This window comes from Cajanus cajan, chromosome 8 (assembly GCF_000230855.2).
Source record: "Cajanus cajan strain Asha chromosome 8, NIPB_CcT2T_4, whole genome shotgun sequence".
NCBI classification, from domain to species: Eukaryota; Viridiplantae; Streptophyta; class Magnoliopsida; order Fabales; family Fabaceae; genus Cajanus; species Cajanus cajan.
In genome coordinates this window covers 36,254,929-36,280,535 of record NC_138524.1, presented here as the reverse complement: position 1 = coordinate 36,280,535, position 25,607 = coordinate 36,254,929, and the positions used below count along the sequence as shown (strand labels likewise).

The 25,607-nt window shown below is 37.1% G+C and overlaps 1 pseudogene across 1 annotated transcript; it reads right to left on the bottom strand.

Annotated features, from left to right (window-relative positions):
* Positions 1-23,193: 23,193 nt before the first annotated feature.
* On the bottom strand, positions 23,194-23,860 carry LOC109792883 (putative alpha,alpha-trehalose-phosphate synthase [UDP-forming] 10 pseudogene; annotated as a pseudogene). Its single transcript, XR_014428375.1, has 2 exons — positions 23,599-23,860; positions 23,194-23,523 (listed from the first exon to the last, which is right to left on the bottom strand). The product of XR_014428375.1 is annotated as a putative alpha,alpha-trehalose-phosphate synthase [UDP-forming] 10 pseudogene (transcript).
* Between the last annotated feature and the right edge of the window lie 1,747 nt (positions 23,861-25,607).

Sequence of the window (25,607 nt, the reverse complement as noted above, 5' to 3'; positions counted from 1 at the left end):
AAAAATTGAAAATAAAAATTCATAACATATCATAAATTCAAAGACAGAAATATGGTTCAGAGACTGAAAACAAAAATTCAGAACATAACATATACTAAGTGTACTATCCGTATCGTCCTACCGAGCTTGAGCTCGGCATCACAGCGCAAGACAACCTCGGATACGCGCTAGGCGACCTTGGCCAAGACGAGGTCCGTTATTCAAATAGGTCATAACTGATCTCAGGCCCAAGGCCCAACAAAACCTAATTCATACCCAGGTACATGCATTAGTTATACGAGACTCATACTCCCACAAACCCTAACTTTAGCATCGGAGTCTCTTTTGCAGGTACCACCCCCATCTTGGAGCACCAAGCGTACCAGTGAAGGAGGCTCACCGACCTTACATAGCGGATCATCTCTACCTTGGATCCCCAGTAAGAACATTAGGTACCACCCCCATCTTGGAGCACCAAGCGTACCAGTGAAGGAGGCTCACCGACCTTACCCAGCGGATCATCTCTACCTCGGATCCCCGGTAAGAACATTTGGAGCCCACCGTGGGGCCGATCAAGACAGCTCTTATCGGCCACTCTTATGGTTTTCACCAGAAGCCATAGCAGACGCGCAACCGACGACCTAGATCACGCAACTAGCATGGATAACGAAGCAGCATTGAGGAGACTGATCGAGCAGGTCGAGCAGATGCGGCAGCAACACGCCGCCGATCTACAAAGCATGCGTGCCAAGCACGAAACTGACCTAGCCGCAATGCGTACCGTTAATGAGGCTGACCTAGCGGCACTACGCGCCAAGAACGAGCGTATTCACGCTCAACTCCCTCGGCGTCCCTCTGATCAACTCCCTCAACAGAGTAACCTGCATGAGGAGGAAGGGCACTCGGTTTCTCAACCGCCAACAGCGACTAGGGCACCGACTCCCAGGCCTGCCACGCATCGGTCTCACGTACCGACGAACAGGTCGGCACATGACATCAGCAACGCTCCTGCCCATGTCACGGGAAATCAGGCGACCTTTCGCCGTCATCCTTTTGTGGATGGCATCATGGAGACGCCCCTCCCCTTTGGCTGGAAACCTCTCCACCTCGATCGCTATGATGGCACGAAAGACCTAGACGAACACATCGATCTATACACCACACAGGTAAACCTCTATACTAATGAGGATGCTATATTGTGTAGGGTCTTTCCAACCTCGCTCAAAGGGGCCGCGCTCAACTGGTACACTGCCGAGTCAATTGATAGCTTCGACACCCTAGTCAGACGGTTCACAGCACAGTATGCGACAAGCCGACCTCATCACATATCGTCAGCTGCCCTGGCCAGTCTTAGACAGAGCGACGACGAACCACTCCGGACGTTCATGGAACGATTCGCTGCCATCTCGGTAAAGATCTGAAATTTGAATCCCGAGGTCGCCCTACACGCCATGCTCATGGCACTCAAGCCTGGACCGTTCATCGACAGTCTATGTCGTAAAGCTCCTCGCGATATGGACGAGCTCCGTGCCCGTGCTGCTGGGTACATCCAAATGGAAGAACATTCTGCCTTCCGTGACCAGGTTCGCAGAAAATCACAAGCGAAGCCCGACAGTGGCCACAAAGACAAGATGAAGGTCACCAATGATAGCCAGTTCAAGAAAACTGCTAAGACAAGCAAGGGGGGAGATACGACTTCTACACTCCCCTGAATACGCCCCGAGTTCACATCCTAGAGGAGGCAAGTAATAGCAATCTACTCACCCTGCCACCACCGGGTCACACTCCCAACAGTGCAGACAAGTCCAAACACTGCCAATACCACCGAAACCACGGTCACACCACTGAAGAGTGCCACACACTCCGAGACCGTATTGAAGAACTCATCCAAGCAGGTCACCTCAGCCAATATGTCCAACGACAATAGGGTCACAGAGGAAGCTACGGTGGAAGAGGGCGAGGCAGAGGTCGCGGTTCGGGAGCTCGCACGGACCAACCCTCTAGCTCTCAGCAAAACACCGGTGGTGCAGTACAGGCCGAGGTAAGCCAGGAGACAGGGTCAGCCCCCTTGCGGGACGTCATTAACACAATTGCAGGTGGCTTCGCAGGGGGAGGCTCTAGCAGCTCGGCACGAAAATGACATTTGCGTAGCATCAACAACGTCCACTTCGCTACCTCTGCCTCGCATCAAAGCTTACCTCCAATCACCTTCACTGACGACGACTACATTGGCGTCAGCCCCAACCAGGATGATTCGATGGTCATCGTCGTGGAGGTCGCCAATTGGGAGGTCCACCAGACGTTGATTGACCAAGGAAGCTCGGCTAACGTCCTCTATAGGCCGACGTTCCACGGGTTAGATATCCCTCACTCCCTTATCCAGCCTCACACAGAGTCGCTAGTTGGATTTGCAGGAGAACGAGTTCACACTCGAGGGTACGTGGATCTGTTGACGACCTTCGGAACCTCTCTAGATATAAGGAGGATTATGGTCTGATACCTCCTCGTGGAAGCCAACACCTCCTATAATATAATCATTGGGAGACCGATGTTAAATCAACTCGGAGCAGTGGTGTCCACCCCGCACCTCACCATGAAATTCCCCGGGACTGACAACAAGATTATCTCTGTCAAGGCAAATCAGAAGACAGCCCGGCAGTGCTATGCCGAAAGCCTCAAGGTCTCCTTGTCCGACGAGCGTTGCCGGAGTGATCCCCCCATAGTGGCTCACATCACCCATGTGGATATCACTAACCTCGACCCGAGGTCTGACTCCCATGATGAACGACCAAGTCCCATCGACGAGCTCGATGACCTCCAGATCGGGAGTCTCCCTAGGCAGTGCACGAAAATCAGCAGACAGTTGAACCCGGAATTGCAGCAACAGCTCGAAGCTGAGATCCTCAAGAACGCCGACCTCTTTGCATGGTCCAGTGCCGACATGCCAGGTATAGACACTAAATTCATCTGTCATAGGTTGGCAATTCACAAGGAGGTGAAACCAGTGGCCCAGAGGAAGAGGAAAGTCGGTGGCGAGAGGCGGGATGCCATCATTACCGAGACGCAGAAGTTACTGAACGCCGGCTTCATCCGTGAGGTCAGATACACCACATGGCTGGCAAATGTGGTTCTGGTAAAGAAGAGCTCGGGGAAGTGGCGCATGTGCGTCGACTACACCGACCTAAACAAAGCATGTCCCAAGGACTCGTACCCTTTGCCTAGCATCGACAAACTGGTTGATAGAGCATCCAGGCACGCCCTTCTCAGTTTTCTTGACGCTTACTCCGGGTACAACCAGATCATGATGTACCCACCAGATGAGGTGCATACGTCGTTCATCACCGACCGCGCCAATTATTGTTACAAGGTGATGCCTTTCGGCCTCAAAAATGAAGGAGCCACCTACCAGCGGCTGATGGACAAGGTTTTCCACCAACAGATCGAACGAAACATAGAGGTCTACGTCGAAGACATGGTGGTCAAGACCACCTCAGCCGAAGCTTATGCTGCCAACCTCGTCGAGGTGTTCGGCCAGATCCGGAGACACAACATGTGTCTTAACCCAGAGAAATGCATCTTCGGTGTCCAGGGAGGTAAGTTCCTGGGTTTCATGATCACTAGTAGAGGGATCGAGGCCAACCCAGAAAAGTGCAAAGCCATCATTCAGATGCAGAGTCCCCAGACCGTGAAAGATGTCCAACGTCTGGAAGGAAGGTGGTCTCCCTGATGGAGGAGGCCCATGGGCTAAGGGCCCAACTACTAGAGCAATGGCAAGAAGGATGCATGAAGATTGGGCCCAAGCCCAAGGAAAGCCCACCACTTTATTTTGTTGGGCTTTGTATCAAGCCCATTAGATTAGGGTTAGAATAGGATTAGGCCTTGGTGCCTTGTATTTTCTTTGGGCCTTGTATTTCCGGCCTTGTAGTGTAGGATTTACATTTAGAGGTCATGTGAATTTGGGGTGAATTAAGGTTACATGTGTAGTTACATTAGCATGTAATTAGGAGCACATTTGGTGTGCATTTCGGCCATGTGCAACACATGCACATGGTGTGATCCGAAATGCAACTCAAATGCCTCTCTAATCACATGCCAAATGAACTAATCACATGGAGGTTCCGGGTTTGGCTCCTAGAATTTGAATTTTGAATTCAAATTCTAGGCGCCTAAAGTTAAGTAACCATACCATGGTTTACTTAACCTTAGGCTAACCCAAGGTCTCACTTTAACCTAATTTTCCCTATATATTCAATATGGCCGAGACTTGTGATTACTTTTGGAATTATTGAATGAGTATTCTTCATTTGAATTCTCTCCCTCCGAAAGTCACCTTGCACCCTACTCTACCCTCCTTGAGTGCTTCCCTTTGTAGAGTTAGGTTGCCTTCCTTCTTTGGACCTTAGCTAGGAAGCAAGCTTCGGCCACCTTGAGTCTCTTTGGAGCATCCTTCCTTGATCATCCGTCTAAGGAACCATGGAGACTTGAAGAAATTCTATGTGCATCCAAGTGGAAGCACATCACTCCCTTTCCCGTTTTATCCCCAGGTTGGCAGACAAGGCAGGGCCCATTTTCACCCTGCTGCGCAAGCCAAAGAACTTCGAATGGACGGACCAGTGCGAGGAGGCTTTCAAAAGCTTCAAAACCTTCCTCACTATTCTGCCAATCCTTCAGAGGCTGGATCACAAAGCCAACCTCCTCTTCTACCTGGCGGTGGCAGAAGGCACAATCAGCGCAGTTATAGTGCAAGAGCACCCAAAAACACAGACGCCGATCTATTTTATCAATCGAGTCCACTAAGACATGGAGAAAAGATATCATACCATCGAAAAGCTCGCACTGGCACTTGTCACGGCAGCCATGCATCTCCAACCTTACTTCCAAAGTCACCAAGTGGTCGTCAAGACCGACTACCCGATCAAGCAGATTCTGAGAAAGTCGGAGCTCGCCGGGCGGATGATAGCCTGGTTGGTAGAATTGTCCGAGTTCGGCATCCAGTACGAAAGTCGCGGTGCCCTAAAAGCTCAATGCCTGGCCGACTTTGTAGCCGAACTCACGCCTACCTCAATCGAAGAACCACAGGTATGGACTTTGCACGTTGACGGGTCCTCCAACTCTAAGGGTGGTGGTGCAGGCATTATCTTGGAATGACCGAACCAAGTCACGTTGGAGCAATCCCTCAAGTTTAGCTTCAAGGTGACCAACAACCAGGCAGAGTATGAGGCGCTTCTCGCAAGGCTAAGGTTGGCTCATGACCTCGGGGCTCGGAGAGTGAGTTGCAACAGCGACTCGAAACTCATGATAGAGCAGCTCAGCGGAACGTACCAAGCCAAGGACGTTCTCCTACAGCGGCACGTGGCATCACAACAGATCTCGTCCTTTGACGAGTTCACTATACAGCATATACCGCGAGAACAAAATGCCAGAGCCGACGTCCTATCAAGAGGTGCTTTCTTGGGGTCAAGAAAGTGGTTATCTTTTAGTGTTGAAGTATATGCATGTGTGTGTGCTTGTAAACTTTCTTGCTTAAAGATAGTGGAACAAATCTTAATCAGGTGTTGATTAAGGACTGGATGTAGGTCACATGTGGAGTGGCTGAACCAGTATAAAAGACTTGTGCAATCTTCTTCTACCTTATCTTTTACATTGTGTAATTTCTTGGTTGAACTTTAAAGAAGATAAAACTTGATTAACAAGTGTATGTGAATTTTGTTGGTTTAAATCTGAATTAGAGCATTATTGTTGAACCACAATTTTGTAATCAAGTGAGCATATTGCATTCATATTTTCATAACAAGTCTTTAGAAAAACTTCATTTGAAAATTCAGTCTTAGAAAAGTTTAAAGTGAAATAAAGATCTTAAATACTCTGATAATTTTTAAAGGGTCATAGAATCCAATTCACCCCCCCTCTTAGATTTGCCATTCTTTTCTAACATTTATTGGTTATCTTTGAGTTTTGTCATACTTTATCTAATCCTTTTGGTATAAGCTTGCTAATTTTATTTTGTTTTTGTCAAGTTTTCATTTCAAAATATCCAGTGCTGGAAGTGGTGCTAAACTCTTGCAAAGAGTTCCAACATTGTTCACAAAAGCTAGAAGGAAAGAGGATTGCTAATACTAAGCCAAAGGACTTGAAATTTGACCAAAATTTGTCCTAGTTGTCTCAAATTTTCCTTCACAAGAGTGATAACACCTTTCCATCATTGTGAGTAGCCAATTTTCTATAATTTGTTTGTCAATTGTACAGGTCAAGAAAATTCAAGAAGAAATTCAAATTAGAGACGGATTAGAAGATCAAAAAAAAATTTGTTGTTGAAATCCTTCACTAAATTTGTTGCAATTTTTGTCACTAAAATTCTGTTTTAGTCTAGTCTTAATTTCCTTGCAATTTTCTTTGATTTTAAACAATTGTAATAGCTTGGAGGGAATATTAAGAAGCTGGTCAGGTATATCTAAATCCCTATAGATCACTCACGTGTAGATCTAGTGGAAGTGGCTTGAAAATTTCATATGATTTCAAGCTTCCACTTAGGAAACCGACTAGTTTGTTAATCTTTGATCCTTGCTATTGTTTAATTGTCTTTAATTGCTGTATTTAGTTGATTCGACTAGCTTGTGTAATTCTTAATTTCTCACGTTTAGATAGAAGTTAAGAAAAATATTTGAAAATCATAAAGCATCAAAGATTTTTGTAAAAAGTTTTGTGGAATTGAGATTACCATAAGGGGATTTAGTAATTTCCACTTGAAAAGGCTTGGTTATTAAGTGGCTCTTAGTAGCTCACCTCCCTTGATAGTGCAATTTGTATACTTAGACCTCCAAGTGCTAATTTCATTCCTAGAAAATCTATAAAAAAAACATTTTTCTTTTTGCATTGCATACTAAAATCTACTTGAAACTTAACCATGAGTAATCATTCTCAAAGTAATAGTGATTTGGACTCTCCAAAAAGTTTTTCTCATTTTTCCAAAGAGTTGAAATCACTAAAACTTTGGAGGAAGCAAGAGGTAAAAGAAAGAATTGAAAAAAAATTACAACTTGCTTTACTTGAGGAAGAAACACAAAAGGTTAAGTAACGAGAAGCAAAACTTTTGGAAAAATTGAAACAAAAAAAGAAGAGTCATAAAAGTTCCCATAGCTCCACAAGCCAAGAGGAAGTAGGAAGTTTAAATTTGGATGCTTCCAATCTAAGCTTAGAGAATTAGTCTTCCTTTTGTTCCTCACTTCAAGGTTTCCATTCGAAGCTTTCCTCAAGAAGAAGATCCGTGGCTTTGGTGAAGATTCAAGAAGCAAGTCCATTCACTTCTTCCAATCTTCTCCATCATTTTTGGTATCAGAGCCAATGGTTAGGGAATCAAGAATTGATCTCCTTTCCTTTCATGGCAAAGAGGATGTGGATTCCTATTTGGATTGGGAAATGAAAGTGGAGCAAATATTCAATTGTCACCAAGTAGGGGAAGAAAGGAAAGTTCCCTTGGCCACCTTAGCTTTCCAAGGACAAGCTATGTATTGGTGGACAACCTTAGTTAGGGAAAAAAGACTCCATAATGATCCACCCATTGAGTATTGGAATGATTTAAGGAGTTCTATGAGAAGAAGACACACATACCTTCTTATTATAGTAGAGAGCTTATGGATAAGCTCCAAAGACTCCAACAAAAGAATATGAGTGTGGAAGAATATAGACAAAAAATGAAGTTGTATTTAATGAGGGTTGGAATAAGGGAAAGGAAAGACTAACCATTGCACGATTCTTGAGTGGTCTCAACTTTGATATAAGAGATAGAGTTGAGTTACTTCCTTATAAGGACCTTGATGATTTGGTCCAACTTTGTATAAGGTTAGAACAACAACAACTTAGAAAATCTTCTAAAAGTACCAACTATAAATCTTATATCAAGGAAGATCTCAAGAGAGAGGGAAATTCGTTCAAGAATTACTCCAAAGAAAATCCCTCTAAAACTCAAGAAATTGAAAAAGATGTGCAAAAGAAAAAGATCACCTCACACACTAGCTCAAAGACCAGTGAGATCAAATGTTTCAAATGTCTTGGTAGAGGCCATATTGTCTCTCAATGCCCCACTAAAAAGACTATGATACTTAGGGGAAAAGACATTTATAGTGAAGAGTCTTCATCTTCTTCAACCACTTCTAATGAGAATGAAGAGGAAGCTAGTGATAATGAAGAGGAAATAGAAAAACTTTATCCTGTTGATGGTGATATTCTTATGGTCAAAAGGCTTCTTAGAAGTCAACCTTGTCCCACTTCACTATCACAAAGAGAGAACATCTTTCATACAAGATGTTTAGTTTCCAAAAGATCTTGTTCTCTCATTGTTGATAGTGGATCATGCTCTAATTGTTGTAGTACAAGGTTGGTTAACAAGCTAGCTCTTACTACCATTCCTCACCCTCAACCTTATAAACTTTTTTGGCTCAATGAAGATGAGGAGTTGGAGGTCAATAAACAAGTGAAGGTCAAGTTTTCTATAGGGAATTATAAAGATAAAGTATTATGTGATGTAATTCCTATGGAGGTTTGTCATATTTTGCTAGGTAGGCCATGGCAATTTGAAAAACATACTATACATGATGGCCTTACTAACAAAATATCTTTCACTCATAAAGACAGAAATTTTTTTTCACCCTTTAACACCACCCCAAGTGTTTGAGGATCAAAATAAATGAAAAGAAAAAGAAAGAAAGAAAGAAAAGAAAAAGATTTATTAGGGAAGAGTGAGGATGAAGGGCATATATAAGTGAATTCTCCTCCTTGTGTAATCACTCTTGAACTTAGAGAAATCTGAATAAAATCTTCAGCCAATTTCTCTTGAAGAGTCATCACAATTCCTAAGCTTAGCTTTTAGGGATCCGAGTTCTCCTAAAGGCTTGTTGTGAGCCTTCCTTGGCATTCTTTGCTAGAGTACTTCCATCTAAGGTTTGGATCTTCAAACCTAGTCTCTTTCCTCCATTTTTCCGTTCCCCTTCAAGGTCTCAAGGAGAAGATCAAGTGCGGAGTCAAGCAAAAGAGCTTCATTGCTTCACCTCCACTACTTGACTCCATCAATATATATATATATATATATATATATATATATAGTCTATTTACTCTAAGTATAAGTCTATTTAAATTTATTTCGTTCAATAACTCAGGTTGTACATCAAATTTCAACGATCCAACCGTTGAATTTAAAGTTTTTAATGTATAGATCAAATCTTCAAATTTTTTAAAAATTTGAATTATTTGATACTTCATTTCATTAATTCAAATTGACGTATAATCATAAAATTATTTTATACATTGATTTGAATTAATGAAACGAAGTATTAAATGGTTTTCAAATTTTTTAAAATTTGTATATTTGATGTATGCGTTACAAACTTTAAATTCAATGATTGAATCGTTGAAATTTGATGTAGAACATAAGTTATTGAACGTATAGTTACTCTTGGAATAAACGAATCCCTCCTCATATATATATATATATATATATATATGTATATATATATATATACATATATATATATATAAGAGGGGGGTTATAATTACACTAGTGTAACTTTTATTAAGTATTACACTGCTCAATAACTTTATATAAATTGTGAATTTTGTAAATTCAACCGTCAGATTGAAAGTTCATATCAATTTATACGTGTATATCAAATTTTGTTAAAATTGAACAACAACTTGAAGGTAATCAAAGTTATTGAACGTAGACTTATTCTTAGAATAAATAGATCCTTCCTCATATATATATATATATATATATATATATATATATATATATATATATATATATATATATATATATATATATGAGGAGGGTTCAAACGACACCGGTGTAACTTTTACTAAGTGTTACACCGCTCAATAACTTTATATTAAATGTGAATTTTATAAATCCAACTGTTAGATTGAAATTTCTTTACTCTTAGATCATATATACAAAATTTTATAGTAATCCAAGATGATTTGATACTTCATTCTTATAAAAAAAATTGACGTAATATATTTATTTCAAAATACACTAAAATATGAATACTTTGATTACCCTCAAGTTGTTGTTCAATTTTAATAAAATTTGACATACACATATAAATTGATATGAACTTTCAATCTAACGGTTGAATCTTTTCTTTTTCCAATGTTTTGAGTAAAACATTGGTGGCGACTCCATGAACTCACTTTTCAAAACCATTAGTTGAGGATTAGTTTGGCATCTAGGAATTCCTTGATTAATGAGTTTGTCAAAATGATAGTCAAATCCATTGGTCATAAGATCAAAATTTTTTGGGTTAACGACTCCACTAGGGACATTTAAAGAGGGTCAGACCCAAATAAATGATGAAGTTAGCATAATAAGAATAATATTTTAAATATCTTTTCCCTTTACTTGTTTGTTTTACTTATTTGGCTTTAATATCTATTTGTCTGTTTAAATTTCGCACCTGTTTGAATAATAATTGTACACAAACCTTTGCACACAATAGTTCCCTCTATACCCCGGGCATGAGAGCGTAAACATCGGGAGTGATTAATGTACGACCGGCCCATGAACGATCTTAGAGCCTGCAAGCCTTGTCAAAAATCACACTCAAAGTGATAACCGGTTACTCTAGCCTAAAATACTATGATAGACCTTAGAGTTTACCAGGTGACAGCGGCAGAGATTCTAGGTCCCTATAATGGGGGCACCTTGGGAGCCTTAAAGACCAGTGAGATTAGAATTGTCCTATACAACACACTTTTCTTGACAAGGAACACAGACCAAGGATTTGAGCGTGATCGTTCGTGGGTGTACGTTGATTGAGCATGTGTGTGAATTTGTTTGTATTATTTTTTCTAATAAGAGTGGATTGAAATTTTAAAATAAGCAAACAGATAAGAAAGAAATATAAAAAAATTTTATACCCCTTTGTACATTCTTAGGTCATCATTCCATTAATATCATATACGTAGTTTCCTATTTTAAAAGAAATAAATAAAAAATAAATCCCTATCTTTACCATGCATCATCTCCTTTTAGATAATAGAAACATGATAAAAGTTTAGGCAAAAAAAATGACATGCATTCTAGATTAGCTCATCAATTTCTATTCATTTTATTTTATTAGTTAAGGAAGGATTAGGTAGCAACATGTAGAGAAAGTTAAGAAAATTGAATGCTCTAATATATGACAGTATCTGCTCTCTAAAGAAAGGCCCAAATCAATTTTGAAAATATTATGGTTAGGCCCTTACTTTGATATGTCTATTAAAGCAAGCCTTCTTAGAATCTAATATGCACTTCTTGCAAATTTTTCTACGAAATTTTATCTGCAGGTAATACCTTCGTAGATAATATATTTTTGCAAATTTTAAAATTGGCAGGAAATTTTCCTGCGAAATTTCTTGCGAAAAAAATTTGCAGGAAAGTTTCCTGCAAAAAAAATTTCGCAGGAAAATTTCCTGCAAAAAAAACTTTCCTGTGAATTTTTCGCAAAAAATTTTGCAGGAATATTTTTACGAAAAAAATTAAAGAAATTAATATAAATTCTATTAATAATTTTTTAACTTTCAAATGCTCATAATGAATTCATCCGAAACATTTGTTTCCATGCCTCCAACATGTGATACATAATCTTTTAAATTCTAAGATTGTAGATTATAAGCTTAATACTCAACCATACAAATCAACTTGTAAGGTAAGTGTTGCCCCAACTTATATACTCTTTAATTGTTTTATTTTCAATCGATGTGGGACTTGAAGTTTTTTTTTTAAATATTAAACTTATAAATTTAAATATTTTTTTTATTTTACCTATAGATTAAAATTTGTAGGAAAATCCGCAGGAAAAGTTACCTGCAAAATTTTTCTACCAATTTAGTAAACATTACTTGCGAATTTAGTTTTGCAAGAAAATCTACAAGAAACAAAATAAAATTCTTACAATATTTTCTGCAAGTTTTATCATGGAAAAAAATTTCTATGATTATTAAAATTGTAGCAAAATTTGTAAGAAATATCTGTAAATTATTTTTCGCAAATAAATTCGCAAAAATTTATGCGAATATTTTTTTGCAGGAAAATTCGTAAAAAATTTCTGTGAATATTTTTTTGCAAGAAAATTCGCAAAAAAATTCTGCGAATATTTTTTTGTAGGAAAATTCACAAAAAAATGACACTTTTCTAGTAGTGATATATATATATATATAGTGATATATATATATATATACTAAAACAAGAAGAATAATCATACTTGCAAAATCTTAAAACATATTTAAGTCACTTTTTTTTTATCGATTCTAGACATAATTACATTTAATTTTTAAAATTATTGTCAACTATAATTTTATATTAAAGTGTGTATATTTTTTTTAAATAAACATAAAATTTATTTTTCACTAATAAACATAATATAAGCTAAGCCATTTTGATGAAAAAATTTATGAATTCATTTTTTAAATTTAGTTTTTTTTTAACTCTTTGTAACACTTAATTTATCGAGAAAGAACTTTCATTAGGAATGATAATTTAGAACTTGATTACTTAAATTTAATGAAATCATGGTAATTTTTGCGTGGTTGAGTAAACCTGGATAATTTTTTTTTACGTGTGTGGAACTTGTTGTAATTATTTCATATATGCACATGTATAAAAACTTCAATATATATATATATATATATATATATATATATATATATATATATATATATATACTAGTATTTACATGTATTTAATACACAATTTATAAATTAAATAAAAATAAAACTTTCTCTCTCAACAGATTTTCTACTCTCAACTAAATAATGAAAAGGATTTTTGACAATCATTTGTTTTACTATATATTATTTTGTTAAAAGTTCTTCCTTAGATGGTGGTGTGTTTAGGAACCATGGGGGTGAGATTTTATTTTCCTTTGCTGCCAACGTTGGTTTCTATTTGGTACTCCATGTGGAGCTTCCAGCTATTTATATTGGTGTCTCAAGTCCCCAGGCCACCGCGAGTCCAATACGTTGTGCTTGTATTTAGTTTGCTCTATGAACTGAACTATTAATTTTAATAGTTTAGTTTTATAAACTGCACTAAAAATAATAATTTGGTTTAAGCTATTAAAAATAGTTTAGTTTATTTTAGTTTAATTTAGTTTAGTTATTTAAAATTTTTAGTTTAAAGTAGTTTTGTGAACACCCCTAATGTTAAGTCAGACGAAGACGAAACAATTTCAAGTGAGGTTTTGAATATGACAAATATAATATATATTGTTATTTTTAACAAGTGTGTTAGTGTTTCAGAAAAATATAAGTATAGGCAAGTTGTGAAGAATGAAACACAAACCACTTCATGCACTGAAAATGAAGGCATCAAACTGGATGGCCAAAACAAGACTATGAAGCCAAACCAAACACAAGAATGAAAAATGATCCCAAGAAAGTCAAGTATCAACCACGGATAATTTTAAGATGGAGCATAAATCAAAAGAAAGTCAGCTACATATAAGACGAAGGACAACACAAACTGAAAGACACGTCAGATAAAGAACAAAGTTTGTCCACCTGTAACGTTGACTAGATCAAAAGAAAGTCAAAGTACTAAACTCAAATGCTCAGACGAATATCACAGATTGAGATGCATAAGACTAATAGACGCAGACGAAGATTGCCACGAAAACACTTAAAGAATCAAGTTTCAAAGGAAAAATCAAGGCATCGTCTACAATCACTTAAATGCTCTCAACATGATAGCGTGATGAAAGAAGAAGAAGAAAAGCACGCAAAAGCAAAAACATGCATGTGTCAGAAAAAGTACATCATTTTTTCAGATAAGGACAACACTCCATAGCTACATGACCGGAAAAGGACAAAAAGGTTCCTAGGTCTCTGCTAAATTTAGACACGGCTGCTAACAAGGTAAAAAAGACTTCACGCAAGGTCTATAAACAAGAAGCAACATTTAATGCAAAGATCTTGAGAATTAAATGAGAGATCAAACTAGTCATGAACGACTATATCTTATTCAACGGACACTTGCAATGAGAAAATTCTACAAGACAATATATAAATATCACTATCTCGAACCTTGAAAGGTTAGCTTTCGGCCTTTGGCTATGCATTCTTAACAAAGTGATATCAAGCCCACGAAACAAAAAAACTAGAGATAGAGCGTATAGAGTCAAATGTACCATAGGATAACTATCTCTAGAGACTACGGAGTTTCAAATGTGCCTACTGATAGAAGTAGTAGGAGAAATGAAGATGTGAACTCCTCCAAGCTTCTTCTAGGCACGGATCTTCTTCAAAGGAGATGTAGACCGAATGAATGGAAGCTCAAAATGGATGAGGAATTGCGGATTAGAAGACCTAATCCATAGAAGGAAGTATCCAAGCTCAAGCTACAAGGGATTGCACACTTCAAAGGGAAGGAAACTAGGTTTTCCTAAGGAATTTGAAGGCACTCTCTAAAGCTCTCTCTCTTGGAATTTCGGTGACTCTTGAATGGCTGAATTCAATTCAGATATCTCATATATTCAAAAGTGTTTACAAAAGGTGGGAAAAGATACACTTATAGGAAGCAATTAGGTTAACTTTGGGCGGCAATTTTAAATCAACCAAATTGGCGCCTAGTTTGAATTTCAAGTTTGAATTTGAAATTCAAACTTTGGCTTCCAACGTGACTAATTCAGATGCTACCCTCATTTAGGAGTCATTTAGAAGTGATTTGAGGTGAATTTGGAGCTCACATGGCCGGATCCATCCCATGCAAACCATGTGACTCAAATTCAACTCAAATTACTTCTAAATGATGTCTAAATGAAACCTAATTCTCCTATAAATGTTTTCTTCATATAATCCTATTCTAATGACCAAAATACAATGGTCTAATGAATACAATCAATAGGAAATATTACAAGGAAAATAATGAGCCCAATATTGGGTACCAAAAGCCCAAAAGCCCATGAAGCCCAAAACTAGGCCCAACTAGCCTAAACCCTAATCTATGGTCAAAATACAAGACCAACATGAAAATAGATTCCTAAACTAAGAAAGTACAATTAAACATGGTGTATAATCAATTAAGCCCAAGTAAGAAGCACCCTAGGCCCACCAAGCCCATCGGGCCCACCAAGCTCTGAAGCAGTCAAATCTTCAAGTAACCTCTTGGCCATAGCTCTAGTGGTTGGGCCTTTAGCCCATGCTCTTCCATCATTCCCTCCCTCTTGAGAAGGATTCGTCCTCGAATCTGAAGACTCTTCCTCATCATCACTAGCACCTACAAAAGGTTTAAGATCACTGACATTAAAAGTGGTGCTGACTCCATAGTCAGAGGGTAAATCAAGTCTATAGGCGTTATCATTGATACGCTGTAAGACCTGAAAGGGACCATCTCCTCTAGGACTGAGTTTAGACTTCCTTTGATTTGGAAAACGTTCTTTTCTTAAATGAAGCCAAACCCAATCACCTTCCTCGAAGATCATAGACTTCTTGCCTTTACTTCCTTGTTTTGCATATTTCTCATTTTGATTTTGAATATGAATTTTAATCCTTTCATGAAGTTTCTTAACAAAATCAGCCCTTGAAGCCCCTTCCTTATGAATGAAATGTTCAACATTAGGGAGAGGTATCAAGTCCAAAGGAGTTAAAGGATTAAACCCATAAACAGCCTCAAAAGGAGAAATATTGGTAGTTTTATGAACTACCCTATTGTAGGCAAATTCAATATGAGGTAAAAACTCATCCCAAGATTTGTGATTACCCTTTAGGACTGCCCTAAGCATAGTAGACAGAGATCTATTCACTACCTCAGTTTGGCCATCTGTTTGAGGATGACAAGTAGTTGAAAAGAGGAGTTTAGTTCCTAGTCTTGACCATAAGACACGCCAAAAATGGCTTAGAAACTTTGTATCTCTATCTGAAACTATAGTTTTAGGAAGTCCATGAAGTTTAACCACATCTCTAAAGAAGAGTTTTGCAATGTTGCTTGCATCATCTACTTTGTGGCATGGAATAAAATGAGCCATTTTACTAAAACGGTCCACTACCACAAAAATAGAATCCATTCCCCTTTGGGTTCTAGGTAAACCTAGCACAAAATCCATGCTAATATCCACCCAAGGAGAAGAAGCAACAGGCAAAGGTGTGTATGTTCCATGAGGCATTACTTTAGACTTAGCTTGTAAACAACCTAAACATCTAAAACAATGCCTTTGGACATCTTTTCGCATATGGGGCCAATAAAATTTTTCTTTTAGCAAACTAAGGGTTTTATCAACACCAAAGTGCCCCATAAGCCCACCTTCATGACTCTCTTTAATTAATAGTTTCCTAATAGATCCTTGGGGTATACACAATCTTCCTTCTTTGTATAAATACCCCTCAGCCATATAGAAACCATCAAAAGCTTTTTGTTGACATTTTTTATAATTAACACCAAATTCAAGATCTTCTTCATACAATTCCCTAATATTATCAAATCCAAGAATTTGAGTTCCTAGGGACACAAGCAAAGTATGTCTCCTAGATAAAGCATCAGCTACAACATTGGATTTTCCTTTCTTGAATTTAATAATATATGGAAATTGTTCAAGAAACTCTAACCATTTGGCATGTCTCTTATTTAATTTACCTTGACCTCTTAAATATTTAAGTGACTCATGGTCACTATGGATGACAAACTCTTTGGACACAAGATAGTGTTCCCAAGTTTGTAAAGCTCTAACCAAGGCATACAACTCCTTATCATAGGTAGGGTAATTGAGGGAGGCACCTTTTAGTTTTTCACTAAAATATGCAATAGGGTGTCCTCCTTGCAATAACACAGCTCCTATACCAACTCCTGATGCATCACATTCTAGCTCAAAAGTCTTTTCAAAATTAGGTAGAGCTAAAATGGGTGCATTAGTAAGTTAATCTTTAAGTAATTGAAATGCTTGGTCATGCTTGGAAGTCCATTCAAATAAAATATCTTTTTTGACAAGCTCATTCAAGGGTGAAGCAATGCTAGAGAAGTTAGGTACAAATCTTCTATAAAAACTTGCTAAACCATGAAAACTCCTAACTTCACTAACATTTTTAGGCTTTGGCCACTCTTGAATGGCTTTAATTTTCTCGGGATCCACTTGAACCCCATTTTTGCTTACAATGAACCCTAGGAAAACCACATGATCCACACAAAAAGTACATTTTTCAAGATTTGCAAATAATTGGTTTTCCCTAAGGATCATCATAACTTCTCTAAGATGTCCTAAATGATCATCTTGAGACCTACTATAGATTAATATATCATCAAAATAAACAACCACAAATTTTTCTATACATTCTCTCAAGACATGATTCATAAGCCTCATGAATGTACTTGGTGCATTAGTTAAACCAAAAGGCATAACTAACCACTCATATAATCCAAATTTGGTTTTAAAAGCAGTTTTCCACTCATCACCCTTTTTAATTCTTATTTGGTGATAACCACTTTTAAGATCAATTTTAGAAAATATGGAAGCACCATGTAACTCATCAAGCATATCATCAAGTCTAGGGATTGGGTGCCTGTACTTGATTGTGATATTGTTAATAGCCCTACAATCACAACACATTGTCCATTTTCCATCTTTTTTGGGCACTAACAATACAGGCACAGCACAGGGACTCAAACTCTTTTGTACCCAACCCTTATTCAATAATTCATGTACTTGATTCTCGATCTCCTTAGTTTCTTGAGGATTTGTCCTATAGGCTGGTCTATTGGGTAGACTAACCCCAGGCACAAAATCAATTTGATGTTCTATACCCCTAAAAGGAGGAAGGCCTTGTGGACCTTCACTAGGGAATATATCATCAAATTCTTTTAATAAATGAGAAACTTGAGGAGATAAAGAACTAAGTTCAATACTTAAATTATGACACTGAAGCATACCTTTACAAAGAAGAATGTAAGAAGGTTTTTTAACATTCAAAGTTTCTTTTAAAGGTTCTTGTTGAATTCCTTCTTTTGGAAAAGATTTCTCTTCATCCTTCTTTGAAAACTTATGCTTCTTTTCCTTCTTTTCTTTTTTTTTATTCAAGTTTTTTTTTTCTTCTTCTCTTTTCTTTTTCATTTGTACTTGATCCTCTATCACTTGTGAAGGAGATAAAGGATGAAGTACAAACTTCTTTTCTTTATGAGTGAAAGTAATTTCATTGGTAAGGCCATTGTGCATGGTTTTCTTGTCAAATTGCCATGGCCTTCCCAACAAAATATGACAAGCTTCCATTGGAACTATGTCACAAACCACTTGGTCTTCATAGTTTCCAATAGAGAACTTGACTTTCACTTGTTGATTAACATTAATATCCCCATCTTCATTAATCCAATGAAGTTGATATGGTTTCGGATGAGGAATAATAGTAAGACCAAGCTTCTCTACCAACCGTGTGCTACAACAGTTGCAACAAGACCCACTATCCACAATGAGAGAACAAGCATTGTCTAAAACTTTACACCTTGTGTGAAATATGTTCTCCCTTTGTGAAAGATGAGACTCATGAGGTTGGCTTCCTAGAAGCCTTCTAACCATGAGAAGTTGACCATCATAAGGATATGCACTTTCAATGTGATGATCTTCTTCACTAGTTTCACTATCACTTGAAGTGGTAGTACTAGTTTCATCAACACTACTATAAACGTCTTCCCCTTTCAAAATCATCACCTTTTTAGTGGGGCATTGAGAAGCTATATGGCCTCTCCCAAGACATTTAAAGCATTTGATGTCACTAGTCTTACTACTAGAAGTGACACTATTTTTGTTTTTCTCTTTTTCATTTTCTTTATCTTTTTCAAGACCTTTACCAAATTTCTTAGAGGAATCAAATTGACCTTCCCTCTTGTAGTCTTTCTTAACATAAGAACTAGATTGAGTTTTTCCTTTAAAAGAAGATTTTCTCAAATTTTGTTGTTCCACCCTTATACAAAGTTGGACCAAATCATCAAGGTCCCTATAAGGGAGTAACTCAACTCTATCTCTTATGTCAAAATTAAGACCACTTAGAAATCTAGCAATGGTCAATCTTTCTTCTTCCCTTATCCCAGCCCTCATGAGATATAACTCCATCTTTTGCCTATACTCCTCAACACTCATACCCTTTTGTTGGAGCCTTTGGAGCTTATCCATAAGCTCCCTACTATAATAAGAAGGTATGTGCCTTCTTCTCATAGCACTCCTCAACTCATTCCAATAAGTGATGGGAGGATCATTGTGAAGTCTTCTCTCTCTTTCCAAGGATGTCCACCAATACATGGCTTGTCCTTGAAAAGCTAGGGTGGCCAAAGGAACTTTTCTTTCCTCACCTACTTGATGACAAGTGAAGATTTGCTCCACTTTCATCTCCCAATCTAAGTAGGTGTCCACATTATCTTTTCCATGAAAGTAAGGGAGATCAACCCTTGATTCCCTCACTTTGTGTTCTTTAATGACTCTCCTAGGTGTTGGTTGATAGTAAGCATCCATTTGGATACTACCATCATTATTTTGACTTTGAGAATCATTGGAGCTCTTGGTTGAGCTCCTAGAAGAACCTTTTGAACTTTTATTTTTATTTAATCTTTTTAAAAGTTTTTCTTCCCTTTGCTTAATCTTTTGGATTTCTTGTTCCAAAGCCATGATTTGTACTTCTTTTTCAAGTTTCTCTTTTTGTTTTTGAAGCATCTCATCATTTTTCCAAAGTTTTAGTGCTTCAACCTCCTTGACAATTCTTTCAAAACTTTTAGGAGTATCAAAATCACTACTACCTTGAGAATGATGACTCATGGTTAAGCAAAAGAATTTGTATGCTATGCAAAAAGTTATAAAATGTTTTTGGTCTTTTCTAGGAATGAAAATAGCACTTGGAAGTCTAAGTGTACAAGTTGCACTATCAAGGGAGGTGAGCTACAAAGAGCCACTTAATAACCAAGCCTTTTCAAGTGGAAATCACTAAACTCCTTTGTGGTATTTCCAATTCCTCAAAACTTTTCACAAAAATTTTTGTATGCTTTTTCACAATTTGTTTGTTTTTGACACTTAACTAAACGTGAGCAAATAAAACTACACAAGTCTAGACGTTTATAAGCAACAAAGTAAAGCAATTAAGTACAAGAAAACTTAAAAGAAGCAAGTTAAGCAACTAGTCGGATATCCTAAGTGGAAGCTTGAAACATATGAAATTTCCAAGCCACTTCCACTAGTACTACACGTGAGAGTCTATCAAGGATGTAGATATACCTGACCAGCTTCTTAATACTCCCTCCAAGCTTTACAAATTGGTTTAAAATACAAGTGATTTAACAAAAATGTAAACTAGCCTAGAAAGCAAATAAAGTGGTGGCTTTGGTGACCAATTAGTGACGGATTTTGTGCCAAACTTTTCCAACACTTAAACAAGTGTTTAATCCGCCACTAATCCTTCAAAAGATGCTGCTGGACCTGCAAAATAAACACAACAAAAGAGGTTAATGTGGCTGCCTCACAAGGTGATAGGATGGATCACTCAAGTGAAGGAAGTTTAGGAGAAGTTTTGGTCACTAAATTAGGTCAAATTTGGTGATTATAGTGTCCAAAATTTTTCCTACTCTTTGTTGAGCAATGCTTGATCCTTGAGCAAGGATTTGAGGCCACTTCCAGCACAGGAATTTATAGAAAGAAAACTAGACAAGCAACAAAGCACAATTTGGAAAGCTTATACCAAAAATTTAGAGTAATATGTGTATATGACAAGACACAAAGAGGTTCAAAAAGTAAAACTGAAAATTAAGACTCCAAATAAAGGCTAGCACTCAGAGAGAATAGATCCTAGATAGGTACTAGAATAGATGAACAAAACAAAAAAAATTTGAAGGCAATTGGATAAGTATAGCAAAAGTAGTAGCCAAAACAATAACAAGGAACCAAATGAATTTTTCAACTTGTATACCTCTCGGCTTTTTCTTTATAATTTTTTTTCTATATTTTTTTTTTAATTCTTTCTTTTTCCAGTATCAAATTAAGAGTCCAGAGAGTATATTTGCCTTTTGTTTCAAATTTTTCTATGATTCCAAGCTATAGAAACCGAGACTACAAATCAGCCAAAAATTAGGTCAAATTTCAAGTGAGAATGATAAACTAGTGCACTAGTTTTAGGTTTTGGTTTGGATTCTTTTTGAACTATTTTGCTTTTCAACTTTTAGGTCTTTTAGGCTCTGTTTTAAACTCTGTTTTCCAGCCTCTTAATCATCATTTTTTTTTAAATTGAATCCACAAGAAGAGTGCACTAGAAGTAGGATTACACTTGAAATTTTGAGTCACAAAATGTTTAGAAGATTTTCAAGAGAAAGTGATTTGAAAACTTAAGAACACAATAGAAACCTAACTCTAAAGAAACTTACTAGAACTAATAGCAAGTTATGAATACAATAAGGCAAAAGAAAAAGCACATATAGGTAGCTAAAAGAGAAGCAAAACCGAGAACACAAATTGATGAACAAGACACAAAAGAAAATTAGTTCAACATGCTATTCAAGGAATTTTAAGACATATAAAGACTACACAAACATACTAAGACAAAACATGGATTAAAAACCAAAATCTAAATGCAATGTATACAGTCCAATCACGGACACATATTAGGAATGGAGAGACTCAACATTAAAATCAAAAAACAAGCACAAGCTAATAGGTCCTAACAAGTTGATTGAAGGAGAAAATCAAAAAATCAATCAACCAATGGATCTATGGAACAAAATATGATATAAAGCATATAGATCCGAATAGAAACTCAAAGAAGACAATGAGAACACAATGAACACAAAAACAAACGGACCAAAACTCAAGAACACTTATCTCCTTGAAGACCTTGCTCTTGATACCAAAAATGATAGAAGTAGTAGGAGAAATGAAGATGTGAACTCCTCCAAGCTTCTTCTAGGCACGGATCTTCTTCAAAGGAGATGTAGACCGAATGAATGGAAGCTCAAAATGGATGAGGAATTGCGGATTAGAAGACCTAATCCATAGAAGGAAGTATCCAAGCTCAAGCTACAAGGGATTGCACACTTCAAAGGGAAGGAAACTAGGTTTTCCTAAGGAATTTGAAGGCACTCTCTAAAGCTCTCTCTCTTGGAATTTCGGTGACTCTTGAATGGCTGAATTCAATTCAGATATCTCATATATTCAAAAGTGTTTACAAAAGGTGGGAAAAGATACACTTATAGGAAGCAATTAGGTTAACTTTGGGCGGCAATTTTAAATCAACCAAATTGGCGCCTAGTTTGAATTTCAAGTTTGAATTTGAAATTCAAACTTTGGCTTCCAACGTGACTAATTCAGATGCTACCCTCATTTAGGAGTCATTTAGAAGTGATTTGAGGTGAATTTGGAGCTCACATGGCCGGATCCATCCCATGCAAACCATGTGACTCAAATTCAACTCAAATTACTTCTAAATGATGTCTAAATGAAACCTAATTCTCCTATAAATGTTTTCTTCATATAATCCTATTCTAATGACCAAAATACAATGGTCTAATGAATACAATCAATAGGAAATATTACAAGGAAAATAATGAGCCCAATATTGGGTACCAAAAGCCCAAAAGCCCATGAAGCCCAAAACTAGGCCCAACTAGCCTAAACCCTAATCTATGGTCAAAATACAAGACCAACATGAAAATAGATTCCTAAACTAAAAAAGTACAATTAAACATGGTGTATAATCAATTAAGCCCAAGTAAGAAGCACCCTAGGCCCACCAAGCCCATCGGGCCCACCAAGCTCTGAAGCAGTCAAATCTTCAAGTAACCTCCTGGCCATAGCTCTAGTGGTTGGGCCTTTAGCCCATGCTCTTCCATCACCTACACTACTACAAGATGCATATTTTACATCGGTTCTCTAAAGGCATCTACATCGGTTCTAAAACCGATGTAGAATAGAGCAACGTAAAAAATATATACATTTTTACATCGGTTCTGAAAAACCGATGTAGATTTAAGCATAAATTTACATCGGTTCTGAAAAAAACCGATGTAGATTTATTCTTATATCTACATCGGTTTTCTTCAAAACCGATGTAGATTGTATTTTTTTTAAAAAAAAAAATTATGCTTATTTTTGCACAAACAGAGCCACAAAAAATATATAGCTACAACAGACAAGCAAATTATTAAAGATATTATATAACAAACCATAACGATACACAGATTAATAACTATATTTTGAACACCCTGCTATGTCCTGTTTTTCATAATTCTTCCTAAACAAAATGGACAACTGTAAGGTATACAAGTAATTCTTCAGGAAATGATGATTTGGGCCCTGAAATGGTACCAAGAGCTTGAAGCAGCCCCATCACATCCTCAGTATCATCTAAGTAGTACTTAGCTTTACTTGGTTTCTGACCAACAGTGCATGAAAAGATTTCTGGTGCAGGAGAAGAGGTTCCACCGTAAGCTTTGGTTAGTAAGCTCTCAAACATATCCTCATCAGATCTATCATCCCCTATGCACAATACAAAATCTGGGGATTTCCCTTTCTTGGTCATCTGGGACAGGATGTCCTCTACAATTAGCCCTTTAGTAATCCCCTGCAATGTTGATTAACCAATATTAAAACACATGAGAATAGTCATATGTTGAGAAATGAAGAGATAGATATGTACCTGTGACTTGACTTCAATAATATGCTTTCCCTTCTTTACAACAAAGGGTTCATTTGCAAACAAATTTTCAAGATGATCCAATAGCTCCTTGGCTTGCCAAGATCCAAAATCAGGATCAGCATTATAGTAGTTCCATACCAAGGCACTCTCTTTGGTCTCTATATAAGAGCCATCTGTTGCCTCAGTATACATTCTCATCACAGGTTCAACAATTTCTTTCCTAGAAAAATTGGTACTTATATGATTCTTTTCCCAAGTTGACTGTGGACTCCATCTGTGACAAAAGACAAAACAAGACATCATTAATTTGGAGGATTTTCTAATAAAATGAAGAAAATAAAATCAGTACATAAGATGCTCCAATACCCTCTGTCACATAGAAGGTTATTATTATATGACAAATGATCTTAAGTACATAATAAGAGTAACATACGCAGAGAAGAAACTTACCTGTATCACCCGACAATGGATGGGTTGAGAGTGTCACAACTTGATCGAAAAATGTTGACACAATAAAGTGTATTGCATCTTCAGTGACACATTCAATCCACTTTTGAATGACATGATTACCATTCTGATCACATACACAGCGCATGACATTACCATCAAGCTCTTGAACCATCTCTATGGCCTAGAGAGAGATACATAATTGCAAGATCAAAAGAAAAATGATAAGATATCCAGAAAATTACAGATAGAGCCGAACACATCCATATCATTATCAACTACTGCCATATTATATTGTCAATACCTTCTGGATGACTCGGCAACCATACATTTGAAGGCTAAGTGTCAGAACATGGCCAAGAAGTTTGTTGGCTAATTCTCTCCTTTGGGATGCAAGTTCATGCTCAAAAAACTGCAATATACAATTACAACTATTGCTCAAACAAGGAGGCCTGTAGAGCATGCAAGTATCACAATACTTGACCTTAATAAGGATGCCATTGACCTCAACCTCCTTAAAGGAAGGCAACCGCAATTGAGTCTGACCAGCACCAACATCCATATTACTGTCCAAACCTTCTGGCTCCGGAGGATGTGCATTGCGCGGAATTATGCCTGGATCTCGGCCAGATGTTAACAAAAGAAGAACTAAGACCTGAGAAGATTGTAGCATCAGCATAGGGTTGGAAAGAATATCTTTTGGGTGCATAGCATGGTAAATTGGTGATATGCCTCTATCTTATGACAATCACCAAACAATAATTAAGCAATAAACAAAAAGTTGATAGCTGGAAACAAAGCATAACATATTGGCAACTAGTAAACCAAACACACATGTAAGTGTAGCACATCAAAATTCACCTTTCAAAAAATTCTTTGCGTGTACAAATAAAATTTTCAACCAACAAAAATCACTTTCCAAACTAATTTACTCCGTCAAATGCTATCACCATGACAAGTTTTGTTTTGCATATGATCTTCGTGTTGCCCGCGAAAGCTTCCAATCCCTCAAAATTTTTTCATAAATTAAAACACCAAAATAATTATAAGAATGAAATCAAGAAGTGTAAAAATTATATTATTAAATTAAGAAAGGTGACTTACAGCATCCCCAACCTACTACAAACACGAGTCATGTACATATATACCCAGATTATCTTTATGGGTTACTATTTATTTTTTCAATTACTAGCCTATCCCATAGGTTGCAAGTCAGACTATATTCTTCTAGGAAAAGAATAAAGATAATATTTCATACTAAGTTCCTCGGCTGCTTCAAAATTTAATTACCCCCAATTAACATACTAGTTCCTCTGAAAATTCCTCCACCAGAAAGCCAAAGATGGCAAGTAAAAACATATTTATTTTGAGATATGTGAAGTAAAAACATTGTAAACCAGGGATGTACTAGAAAAATTAATGCTGGTGACAGACCATATTTTACAGAAGCCCTTTTGTTCAAATGTTATTGTTACGATTATCCGACAGTGATCTAATGAAGGTGACTTCCTGAGAATCATGTTAAAAAGGGCCACATCATATTATATGTGATACTAATATGT